The sequence below is a fragment of the Carassius gibelio genome, chromosome A18 (genome assembly GCF_023724105.1).
Source record: "Carassius gibelio isolate Cgi1373 ecotype wild population from Czech Republic chromosome A18, carGib1.2-hapl.c, whole genome shotgun sequence".
NCBI lineage: Eukaryota > Metazoa > Chordata > Actinopteri > Cypriniformes > Cyprinidae > Carassius > Carassius gibelio.
Genome location: NC_068388.1, coordinates 16,552,539 through 16,563,766, shown reverse-complemented (window position 1 = coordinate 16,563,766; position 11,228 = coordinate 16,552,539). Strand labels below are relative to the sequence as shown.

At 40.7% G+C, this 11,228-nt stretch overlaps 2 long non-coding RNA genes across 4 annotated transcripts; one reads left to right on the top strand and one right to left on the bottom strand.

Moving 5' to 3' along the window:
* Positions 1 to 2,302: 2,302 nt before the first annotated feature.
* On the top strand, positions 2,303 to 5,960 carry LOC127933960 (uncharacterized). 3 transcript variants are annotated; one of them, XR_008147640.1, is made up of 6 exons: positions 2,303 to 2,805; positions 3,304 to 3,471; positions 3,714 to 3,762; positions 4,317 to 4,405; positions 4,532 to 5,017; positions 5,169 to 5,960. It is a non-coding gene; the product is annotated as an uncharacterized LOC127933960 (long non-coding RNA). The 3 variants fall into 3 exon arrangements; XR_008147638.1 differs by having other exon boundaries at positions 2,994 to 3,471; XR_008147639.1 differs by having other exon boundaries at positions 2,991 to 3,471.
* Positions 5,961 to 6,224: 264 nt separating this feature from the next.
* On the bottom strand, positions 6,225 to 7,649 carry LOC127933963 (uncharacterized). The gene is made up of 3 exons (XR_008147643.1): positions 7,393 to 7,649; positions 7,057 to 7,301; positions 6,225 to 6,936 (listed from the first exon to the last, which is right to left on the bottom strand). It is a non-coding gene; the product is annotated as an uncharacterized LOC127933963 (long non-coding RNA).
* Positions 7,650 to 11,228: the final 3,579 nt, after the last annotated feature.

Sequence of the window (11,228 nt, the reverse complement as noted above, 5' to 3'; positions counted from 1 at the left end):
CTGTGGAACAGTCTCCATGAAGAAGGATCTCTTGATCCTGGATCCTTGCTGCAATCCACTCGGAGATGATTTGGATTACGCACGATATTGGGAAAAAATGACATTGCGATATTTTATTTTTCTGCAATATATATTGCGATATTTTTTCTTACAAACAAATGGGGTGAGCACACTTACATTCTCATTTTAAATTATTTAAACATCGACACCATCGTGTCAATTGATTAATATGCGCGAGGGAGAGAGAGCAAGACAGAGCTCGTGTTGTTTGAAAACGGCTCGCTCTCTCTCGGTCTCTCTCTCTCTCTCTCTCTCTCAATTCAATTCATATTGCTTTATTGGCATGACAGATGTCACGGGGTGACTTTGTAAGGGCGGAACGAAAAAAAACGACGGAGATTGGTTCCGCCCGGACCATAATCCTCAAACACCGGATACTTCCGGGAAATCCGGGAAAAGAAATCAGGGGTTTATCGCTCGCAGGTGGTTAGATGAGCGGTGCGATCGCGGATTGGGCAGTATGAAGAGCAGGAGTAGGATAAAGAGGGCCTCAGAAACTGCAGAGGTCTTTTATTCCAGCCGTTTCGGCGAGTGAGTCGGAGTGTTTGGGCGAGGGCAGCAGGAAGAAGGCGGAGGATATTGTTGGCTGGGCGAAGACGGAGACAAGGATTCGGCAGAAACAGAAACTGGGCTGAGTATATTGGGATGTCTACTTAACTGTGAAATACTTTATGGATATGTGTAACAAACTTTGAGTGGTTGGAAACAGGAAGACTCACTGGAAGTACCGCCGAAGGAGGCCCTTTCGACGGGTTATGTGACAGCTGGAGGAGTATCCAAGAGCTGGGAAGCAGAGGGGAAAAGAGGCCTCGTGTTAATAACGGTGTGAGTACCCTAAACCATCGTACAGCAACAATATCCTTTGGAGTGAACTATCTGTGAGTCTTCTTGTGAGTTTGTGGCATAGTGATTGTGCGGCCCCACTGTGGAGGAGGATTGTGGGTGAGCCGGGACCAGTGAGCGAGAGCAAAGATTTGGGGTGTCGTGGCGGTGACGCTTTAAAGGAATATTCGTTGCATCATTCCTCTACGATTTCCAGGACGAGTCTTGAGTCAGATGGGGTTGTGACCCTAAATTCACCAAGAGTGTGTGGAGTGCAGTGGGTGAGTCTCTGTCCGTTGCTGTGAGTGTATGCACTGGAAAATTGCAGTGTGGTGCTGTATTTGTGTCGTCAACAACCACCTTTCAGGCCTGACGAAACCCTGTAAAAGAAGAGAGTACTGAGGCGGGCGAAGAAAACATCTCAAATTATATGCCGTCGATGACACCTTACCTTTCTTCTCTACGTGGCAGTGGTGAGAAACAATTCCAAGTAAAAACAGTGTGGATTGTAGTGGAAGTACTATCGTTGAGGAGTTGGTTGCTGTAGGAGGAAATTAGCTGTGTGTGTGTGTATATTCTGCTGTGGAGTTCTTTAAAGGTTCGCCCCCGTCTAGACCTGTTGCCCTGTTGGTTGGGAGAAAGAGGAGGAAAGCGTTCGACTCCCCAGTGTAACACGCCCCGGAGGAAACGACTTGCCTGTGTGTGTGATACCAGCGGAGGCCGTGTTCAGCCCGGCGCAGCAGCAGCTGCTTATTCAGAAGCCCCAGTTACTTGATGTACTTACCTTATGCCCGAAGCTAAAGCTAGCATATTGTGTTGTACACCCGCCTGTATGCCCAAGTGAAGCCCCAGTTACCTTGATGTACTTACCTTATGCCCGAAGCTAAAGCTAGCATATTGTGTTGTACACCCGCCCGTATGCCCAAGTGAAGCCCCAGTTACCTTTGATGTACTTACCTTATGCCCAAAGCTAAAGCCAGCATATTGTGTTGTACACCCGCCTGTATGCCCAAGTGAAGCCCCAGTTACCTTTGATGTACTTACCCTATGCTCAAAGCTAAAGCCAGCATATTGTGTTGTATACCCGCCTGTATGCCCAAGTGAAGTCCCAGTTACCTTTGATGTACTTACCTTATGCCCCAAAGTTAAAGCCAGCATATTGTGTTGTACACTCGCCTATATGCCAAGAGAAGCCCCAGCTGTCTTGTCTATAGACTTACCTGTGTCCTGAGTAAAGAACCAGCGGCCCCTCTGTCCACAGTCTGTGTCCAAGTCCTGTTATATCTACCTGTATGTTCTTGTGCAAAACTAGTGGGGCCCTTTGAAGCATCTACCCACACGTTGACCCGCCACTCAGGATACAGAAACCGTGGAGCTTCCCCGTACGCTTCCCAGTACGGTGTCAGCCAGATCCCGTCAGCCATTGTACGCTCCACTTTCATCGGGACGTCCGGGAGTCCAAATCCGCTGGGCCAACTCAGAGTTGTCGCGAGTAGCATCAGGTATCCACCGCGCATTCAAATTTCAAATACTGACCACTTGTGTTTGTCACGTCCAGGAAAGGAGGGGGGCCCTGGACAGTCGCCCTGTAAGCCAGAACAAGGGACACTGGTGAATAAGCTGATTGTTGATATAGCCCAAAGGAAAAATGAGTGAAGGGCTCACCTGAGATCTTCCGTGACGGAGCTTAAGAGACCCGAGACTGTTATTCCCCAAATCGGAGAATTGGATTTTAGCTTCCCTTCCCCCTTTCACAATAACCTTTTTTTTTATTAGTTTAATAAAGTGCTTTTAATATTTAATTACTGGTTTTCTTGTGTGTCTGGTCATTGGGGTGTTCTTGGGACCTCCTCGAGGTGGAAACAAGGAAGGGGCATGACTCAAGACACCTGTGGTCCGCTCCGACCTGTGACACATACAAAGGTACATATTGCCAAAGCATTGTACATATCAGAATAGAAACAAACAAAACAAAAATACATATATATATATTCATAAGAGAAGAAAAAAAATTACATGCAAAATAAATCCATATACATTTCTATAAACATTGATGGTACTTCTAATGTACTCTCTCTCTGTCTCTCTCGCGCGCTCTCTCTCTCTAGCAGCAGTGCGCCAGCCCAGCGTCGCGTCAGGCACGGTTCTGGTGTGTAAAGACACAGAAAACGCGAGGAAGCCACCACGCTTCTGGGACGCTTCAGACACGCGACGCTCATGCCATGCAGCCAGTGTGTCACCGGCCTCTGTCTCTCTCTCTCTCGCGCGCGCGCGATCCCTCTCTCTCTCTCTCGCGCGCGATCCCTCTCTCTCTCTCTCTGCCATGTTAAACTTGCATGTGGTTTTAAGTCCTGTCAATGATAAACTTTCACTCTATGATGGTTTAGCTGTGCAATTAATCTGCGAATCACATTCGTCAAGGGCCGGGGAGCAGCTGGCCCGTACAGTTAATGAATAACGGATCAACTACGACAGCCTACATCGCACATCCTGCGATGTGACTATTGTGGATTCGTACATCGCGATATCGATGCTTAAACGACACATCGTGCAGCCCTAATTTGGATGATATGTGGTTGTGTCTAAAAGGTAATGAATCAATGTTACAAGAAGCAGCACTATTGATCCTGTACCTTGTGTAAATGTTTTCAGTACCGAACAAGTCAGGAACCAAATTAGTACCAGTACTTGAAACCCATCTCTACTTGTAATAGTTGTCTTGTTGCTGCTGCCCAGACTGTCTCTTCCCCTGATGATAAATATATGTGTTCATTTTAAAGCAATAAATAATACATTTAAACTAGTTGGTAACAAATATATTTCCTTATAAGGAACTCACTGAATCATCAAACAACAACGCTAGGCCACTGATATTGCTCGGTGAGTAACATCCTGTGTTGTCCACACCAAAACTGTATTTTTTAACTTTACATAATTTTAAAAGTGTGCTGATATTAGTTGAGGTCATATTACAAGTTATAGGAATCCGTATCGGTAACTGTGTTTCTTTATACATAAATTATGTTGCAATATTTTTATATATTGGTAATGTTAGCATGCTTCTGATAGTTAATGTTGGTCTTTTAAATGATAACTTAGATCACTGATTGCATGATGTGTTTGTTTAACATGGCTTAACAATTTTAAAGGGTTACTGTTCGAACTAAAATAGCTAATGTGCTAGCTAACTTTGGAACAGTTATTTGGTAGCTAATGGGATACCGTGCCTCTTAACTTTAACTAGCCTGTTTAGTAGCTGCAGAAAATAGCCTAACGTTATATTCAACCAGCACAACTTTATCTTCTTCAGCCGCCCTTTGTAATTGCAGTGTAACATCTAAGTAATGCATAGTGCATGAGAGAAATAAATAGGTAACTCTTAGTTGAACCAGCGCTAAATTATGATTTTGAATATATATTTTCTTTGCTAACAGGGGCAAAATGCTGTTGCGTGTTCAATTCGGGGAAGAGCAGAAATACGTCAAGCTGTCTGAGCTGACATTCGATGCTTTCTTGAAAGAAGGTGGGTACATTAGGTTAAAGCTATACTCTCTACATCACGGAGTGACACAATTAAACAGCTTTAACCTATTATGTTATGATATCTAGTTAGGTCAATAATCATATCTGTTGTGCTTTATATTTTCAGTTACATAAAATCGGCTGCAGATACCATGGTGACCAATGGTTTGAGGGTTCAAATGAGGGTTCAAAGTCTGTCTCAATGTAGCTTCAAAATCTCGATATGATCCCAGCAGAGAAATAAGGTTCTTATCTAGTTAAATGATCGGTCATTTTCAAAATAAAAATACCACAATTGTACGTGTTGTAGAATCTCAAGATGTGCCACATGTGCCGTCATGATGTCGTAAAGGTCCATTTGTGGTTAAAAATTATATTATTTTTATTTTGAAAACAGCCGATCGTTTCACTATATAAGACCCTTATTTCTCTGCAGGGATTGTCAGGTCTTTGAAGCTACATTAAGACATTTGACCCTTCATTTGAACCCTCAAACCATTGGTCACCATGGAAGTTCATTATATGGAGAAAAATCCTGGAATGTTTTCCTCAAAAAACGTATATTATTTTCGCCTGAAGAAAGAAAGACATGAACATCTTGGATGACATGGGGGTGAGTAACTTATCAGCAAAAACATTTTTCAAAGTGAACTAATTCTTTAACAGTTGTTTAAAATATATCTTCTATCACCTCAATCTTGTGATCTAATCTATTGTCAGAAGTTAGTCACCAAAACAATTCTGTTGAATGTGTTTTGTTGTAGGTTGAAACCAGTGTGCAGCAGCATCTAAACAACATCACCAAAAGCAGTCAGCCCTACCTTCTCGCCCAGGGATCCATACAGAGCCCCATTCACTCCTACTTTATTGTGTTTGACAAGCATGCACTTCCATGCAAGGCAACAGGTTCAGTTGGAGATTTTGTCGAACTCTTTGAAGCCCATTACGTCTTTGGTACGTCATACAGTCCTTCATTCGCTCCATATGACATACAAATGTTATATGGAAGGAATGACACATCTCTCCTTGTCGTGCCATATTGCTTTCTCAGGTAGACATTTTTATGTTATACATGTTTCTGTCAGAGATAAGGCAATGGGTCTGCAATGTAAATTCAGTGACATTGAAATACTTGATTTTTTTACAATAAATTGTGAGTTCTGTGATCTAGTGTTATTGTGCTTGTTTTTATTTCGATAGTAGTTGATAGTTCTGTAATTCAGTAACAATGCATCTTATAATTTATATATACTTTTTAAAACACTGTAGAGAAATGAAAAGTAAATATTACACATAAAGTGTCATTTTTAAAAAGAGTAAAATTAACTCTATACTGTGTAATTATATTACTCTTAACAGTGTGATTACACTACAGTGTTAAATACTTTTACACATTTCATTGTTATTTTTTACACAATATTGAGTAGAATTAACTCTAAAAATTTGACACTGACCAAAGAGTAAATTTTACACTGATTTCGAGTGGGACCAAATGTTATCTGAAACAGAGTCAAATTCAACTCTTTAGGAGTTAAATTAACACTTCTGTTTTTACTGTGTACCAAAACACTTTATTCAGGTCTCAAATCAACTCATTCTTCCAGAACACAAGCAAAGGTTCACAGCCGACAAACACACTTTGTCACCCACAAAACAATGACCTAAAAAACACTAACAACATGTAGCATTATACAATGTTTTCTTCTGTAAAACAAGGACACATCTCTGTTTATAATTCACTGCAATATATGTTACTGGAATGAATCAGACATGATGCAGAATTCTTCAATTTTGTATGTTGTTTATTTTTTTAAAAAAAATTGCACTGAGTAATTCCAAAATACAAGAATTTTTATACACACCAGCCACTGATACAGATACAATAGTAATGCTAATCTACTCGGTCTTCTCCATTTGGCCACAGGTTCTCATCCACATCACATCTTATGTCATCTAGGGCAATACACCTAGGAAAGAATCTTCTGGCATGCTTGATCCATCCCTGGCAATCTTCTGCTGATATGTCCAGGCATCCAGTATTCATTGCATCCAGGAGGGACATTTGATCATGTGGATGGTGCTCATAAACCTTCCACCTCCATGAGGAAAATAATTCCTCTATGGGGTTGAGGAATGGAGAGTTAAGGTGGGAGGAAAAGTGACTCCATTGTGGATGGGCCACAAACCACTCGGTGACTGCACGGGAGTGGTGAAATGCCACATTGTCCCATACAATTATAAATGTTGGCTGATTCCTTCTCTCTGCATCCCTTTCCTCCTCTAGCACAACCCTTCCATAGAGATAATGCAGGAATGCAAGGAGACGTTCAGTGGTCTGTGTAACAGCACTCCATCAGTGGATATTGCTGCGCACATTGTGATGTTGGCACCCCTCTGGCCCCGGACAATCACTGTGGCTCTCTTCCCAATCACATTCCTCCCTCATCGCCATGTTTTAGCTAAGTTGAAACCCGCCTCATCCACAAAGATGAAAATGTGGGGTGTTTTCCTGCCTTCAATCTCCATGACTCTCTAAAATAAATCCACAAGGCAACATAAGCTGTTACAGTAGTACATTTCTAAAAAAAAAAAATGTCTTTGGGTGTCTTTGGTTTGGTTCAAAAACAGTTCTGTATTTTATTGTGCTCTTACCTGGACATATTGGTTCCTGAGTTGCTTGACATGTTCTGAGTTCCTCTCAAAAGACAGTGTACAACAGTTTCATCCTGACCTGATGTTTTTTTCAGGACTCTAGAAATTGTTGTTATGCTTACACTGTGAATATTTGCAAAAGTAATGTTGTCTGCCAAGACTCTGTCTCGAATCTCAGTGAGTTTTATCCCATTGTTTCGGATGACCATATAAACAATGGCAGTTTCTTGAGGTAACCATCGAGTCTTAAGCAGAAATGCAAAAACAATTACACACAAGTTTATTTACTTCTGTAATGGGCAACTCAGTCAAATGCCCTTGCAGAATACAAGTTACCTGTTGGTTTGCCGGAAAACTCTAACAATAGATGCCACTGTAGAGCGTTGCAGATTTGGCTGCACTCTCTGACCATCCTCTCTCATTGAGAGACCATGATTTACTACATGATCAATTACAGTAGCTCTGATCTCATCTGAGACTACAGCTCTTGATCTTCCTCTTATTCTTCTTCCACCACGCATACGTATTCCTCACCCCCTCCCAGCCACTCTTCTTCCTCTTTCAGCCACTTCTCTATTTCTGGCTGGGTCCATGTTTACATCACAATACAAAACTATTCAGCAGTTGTCTCCTTTTGTAATGAAATTGAAAGAGTAACACCTGTGTAGATGTTCATCTACAATGAGAATCAGCTGTGGCTGGTCCAATTGTCCAATTGTTTTATAGCATTTAATTTTAAGATTTAAAATATATTTCATTAAATTATTACTGTAGAAATGTAGCAAATTGCTGTCTTATTCAGTTTTGAACATAAGTTTAACAGTTTTGAAAACAGTATGTAAGCATGTGCAAATCGTCCTGTACGTACAAAGAGTTTTGGCAGTTGTTGTGTCTGAGTGTGAAAAGAATTCATGAAATTTGAGAGATGTAGTCATTGATGCATTTTGTGCCAAAGCAATGATAATTGATCCTCAGTTTAGCCCGCATAGACTTCTGTTGTGCTCACTGTGTGAAGAGTTTTGCAAAAGTGACCTAAGTATTGAGAAATGTGTCCTAGCGTCTGTAAAAAAAAACTGTAACATCATTAGCTCAATAAAATACGTCTTCCTTCAGGTAGAATGAATGTTTTCCTGCTTGCTAAATGTTGGGCTCATGATCAATAAGTTGTATTCTCCTCAATCTGATTCAGTAAAGTCAAACCGCAGACAGTGAAGCTGCATCACTGAGCGAGAGTCCCGCGTGCTGTGAGGCGGGAACAGAGGATTCCGCTTGGTCTTAAAGCCTTCCGAAAACTTCCACGGTCACAAATAACAATGATTTTCGTAAAATAATGATTAATTATTAATTGATGATTTGTTATTATCATTATGGTCTTGTGAAAATAATAATATCCCAGATAGCAAACAGTCATTGAAACTATGCTGAATTAACCTTCCGTTGTCAACATTAAGTCATTGAATCAACATTGAACTCTGATGTTGATTCAACATCATTTTGCACCCTGATTTAATATTGAAACAATGTTGAAATTCTGTCCATAGAGCAACGGAATTTCAATGATATTTCAATTATCAGGAATATTGAAACAATGTTGAAATTTCAACTGAACTAAGGATCAACGTGATTTAAATGGAATTTTTTTTTTTTTTAAATGTTAATTTTAAATGTAATGCCATAAATTATATAGCCTGCTTTATCTACATCCAGGATGTTAAAAAGTAATGGAACATTTGAAATCTTGTATAAAGAACACACCACACTATTTAAAATCAAATTCATGTTTATTAGCCTTTCTAATCTTTATTTACACTTCATTGTCATCTGATGCCTGCATAAGTTGTCGTCCAGTCCCTCCTGCCCAGTCTGGCGCATAGCACAGCCACTTTTGCACAACTTGTGCAAAAGAAAATTGGGTGACCGCTGTCCCCATCTGCTGAGTAAGAGCATCTAACACAGAAGATAAAATCACAATGCAAAAAAAAATAAAAAAAAATAAATAGCATTTAAGTTAAACAGAACATATATTTGAACACTTGGAACAAATTCAGTAGCCTAGGCCTATGATTTTTCAATGATCGGATAAGGCAATAAGTTCTCGTGTTGTAGGCTAGAATCATATTTCCCCTATATTCAAAGCACTTTTCAAAGCTGTTCATGGATGTATTTGAATTAAAGGGAGGCAAAAAGGATTAGCTTGCAGTGACCTCTTTCATAAGGAAAATGTATGAGGCCAAGTGACTCTAAACATTTTATGTTTATTATTTTATTAATTCAGAAGTAGTTGTTAGCACCACAAATTTAATATAAATAACTGGATGCTAATTAAATAGTTAATGTAGATTAGAGTTACCATAGACAAAAGATGTTTTGACAAAATAATCATAGACAAAAACCATTGCATTCAGTTATTGACGAGGTTTTGGGCTGGAAAACCAATTGCAAGTGGTGCAAGTTGTTTGCAGAAATAAAATGAAATCAAAAATTGTTGTTTTGGTTAAGACAGAAAAATGGTCTGTCCCCTCGTAGGATTTTTTCTAGTTCTAGTCGTTCATTTGTTATATTCAACTAATCAGAGGTTTATATTAAATTTACATAATCAAATCTTAATATATTCCGCGCTCAAGCACATGCATTAAGTTTGCCACAAAGTATGCAGAAGTAGCCTAATAATTGTGAAAAATGAGACATTTTAATTATTTATTAATAAACAAATGTTTTCTTGTCTGCTGCAAGATGAACTTCACAGTGCTGGCTCTCTCCGACAGAGAAATGCAACATTCACAGATTGTTGAATGTTGAATATTAATGCGCCCTGTCATTAATGCAAATTAACAATTTTTGCACAAATACTTACATATGAATATTAATTCACATTTTGCATTACAACAAAAATTATTTTTTACATCCAATTTTCCAAAATGAAACCAAACAAGATTTGTAATGAAGATAAAATAAATAAGAATAAAAACTGCACATCTACCATCACACGTGCAGTGCAAATCTTGCACATATTAAAATAAAGTTTAATGCATATTTGGCGTGCTGTCTGGAGGGAGGGCTCCGAGCTCGGAGTTCGGCCCGAACCCAGAGTACTCCCCCCTACCCTATGTAAGTGGTTTAGGACTAGAAGTGTGGAGAAGGGGTGATGGGGGGATGCTGCGAGACTGTTAAATGAATTGAGGTGAGACTGCTGTATATATACCTCTTACCATTGATTGCTGGGTACTCTCCACCTGTGTTAATTATCTGCTCATGCTTCTCCCGAACTTTGTTAATAAAACATCATTTCACGAGTTCACACTTACATACAATTGGGAGGGTAAAGTTTAATACGTATTTGGCGTGCTGTCCGGAGGGAGGGCCCGAACCCAGAGTACTCCCCCAAAAAGCTAAAGAGCAGGAGGACAGCCGCTGAACTAAAAGACCCCCCCAAATGAGAGCCGCGTTTGGCGGGCTGGCGTCTCTAGAAAGGGTCTGAATGTTTGGCCAGTGGGCCCGTGATGGCGGCTCACTGTACCTGGACTGACAGGCCCTGCCGGGATCGATCAGGCGGGTTTTTTTTTTTTTTTTTTTGGACCGAAAGAGAAAAACTTTCTCGATGCGTCCGCTGTGAGACAAAATGCTCGCTGGACAGAAAGAGAAACAGAAAAGAGAGAAAATGAAAGCTTGACCGGGTGATTTTCTCACATTGCGTCCGCTTTGAGACCAATGCTCGCTGGACGGAAGAGAAAACGTAAGTGCTCTACCGGGAAGTTTTCGCTGCGTCCGCTGTGAGACTGAATGCTCGCTGGACAGAAAGAGAAACAGAAAAGAGAGAAAATGAGAGCTTGACCGGGAGATTTTCTCACACTGCGACCGCTTTGAGACCAATGCTCGCTGGTGTGACGGCTGGTGAAAGGACAGTCTGGAAACAATAGCGAGTACAAATATTTAATGAGAAGATGATGGAAGTACAAAGACACACAATGACGATGATACAGCTACACTCCAGAGGGATGATTTTGGCGGTGAGGAGTCCAGACGGTGGTGGAGAGAAGCTGAGGAATCCGGGTGTTGATGGCGTGAGGCAGCAGGAGAGAGTGGCACAGGAACTGCGGGGAACAGAGCTGAAGGTAAGTGTCCGTGGCTGAGTGATCGGAATCAGAAATATATTTCTCCATGGCCTCCCTCTC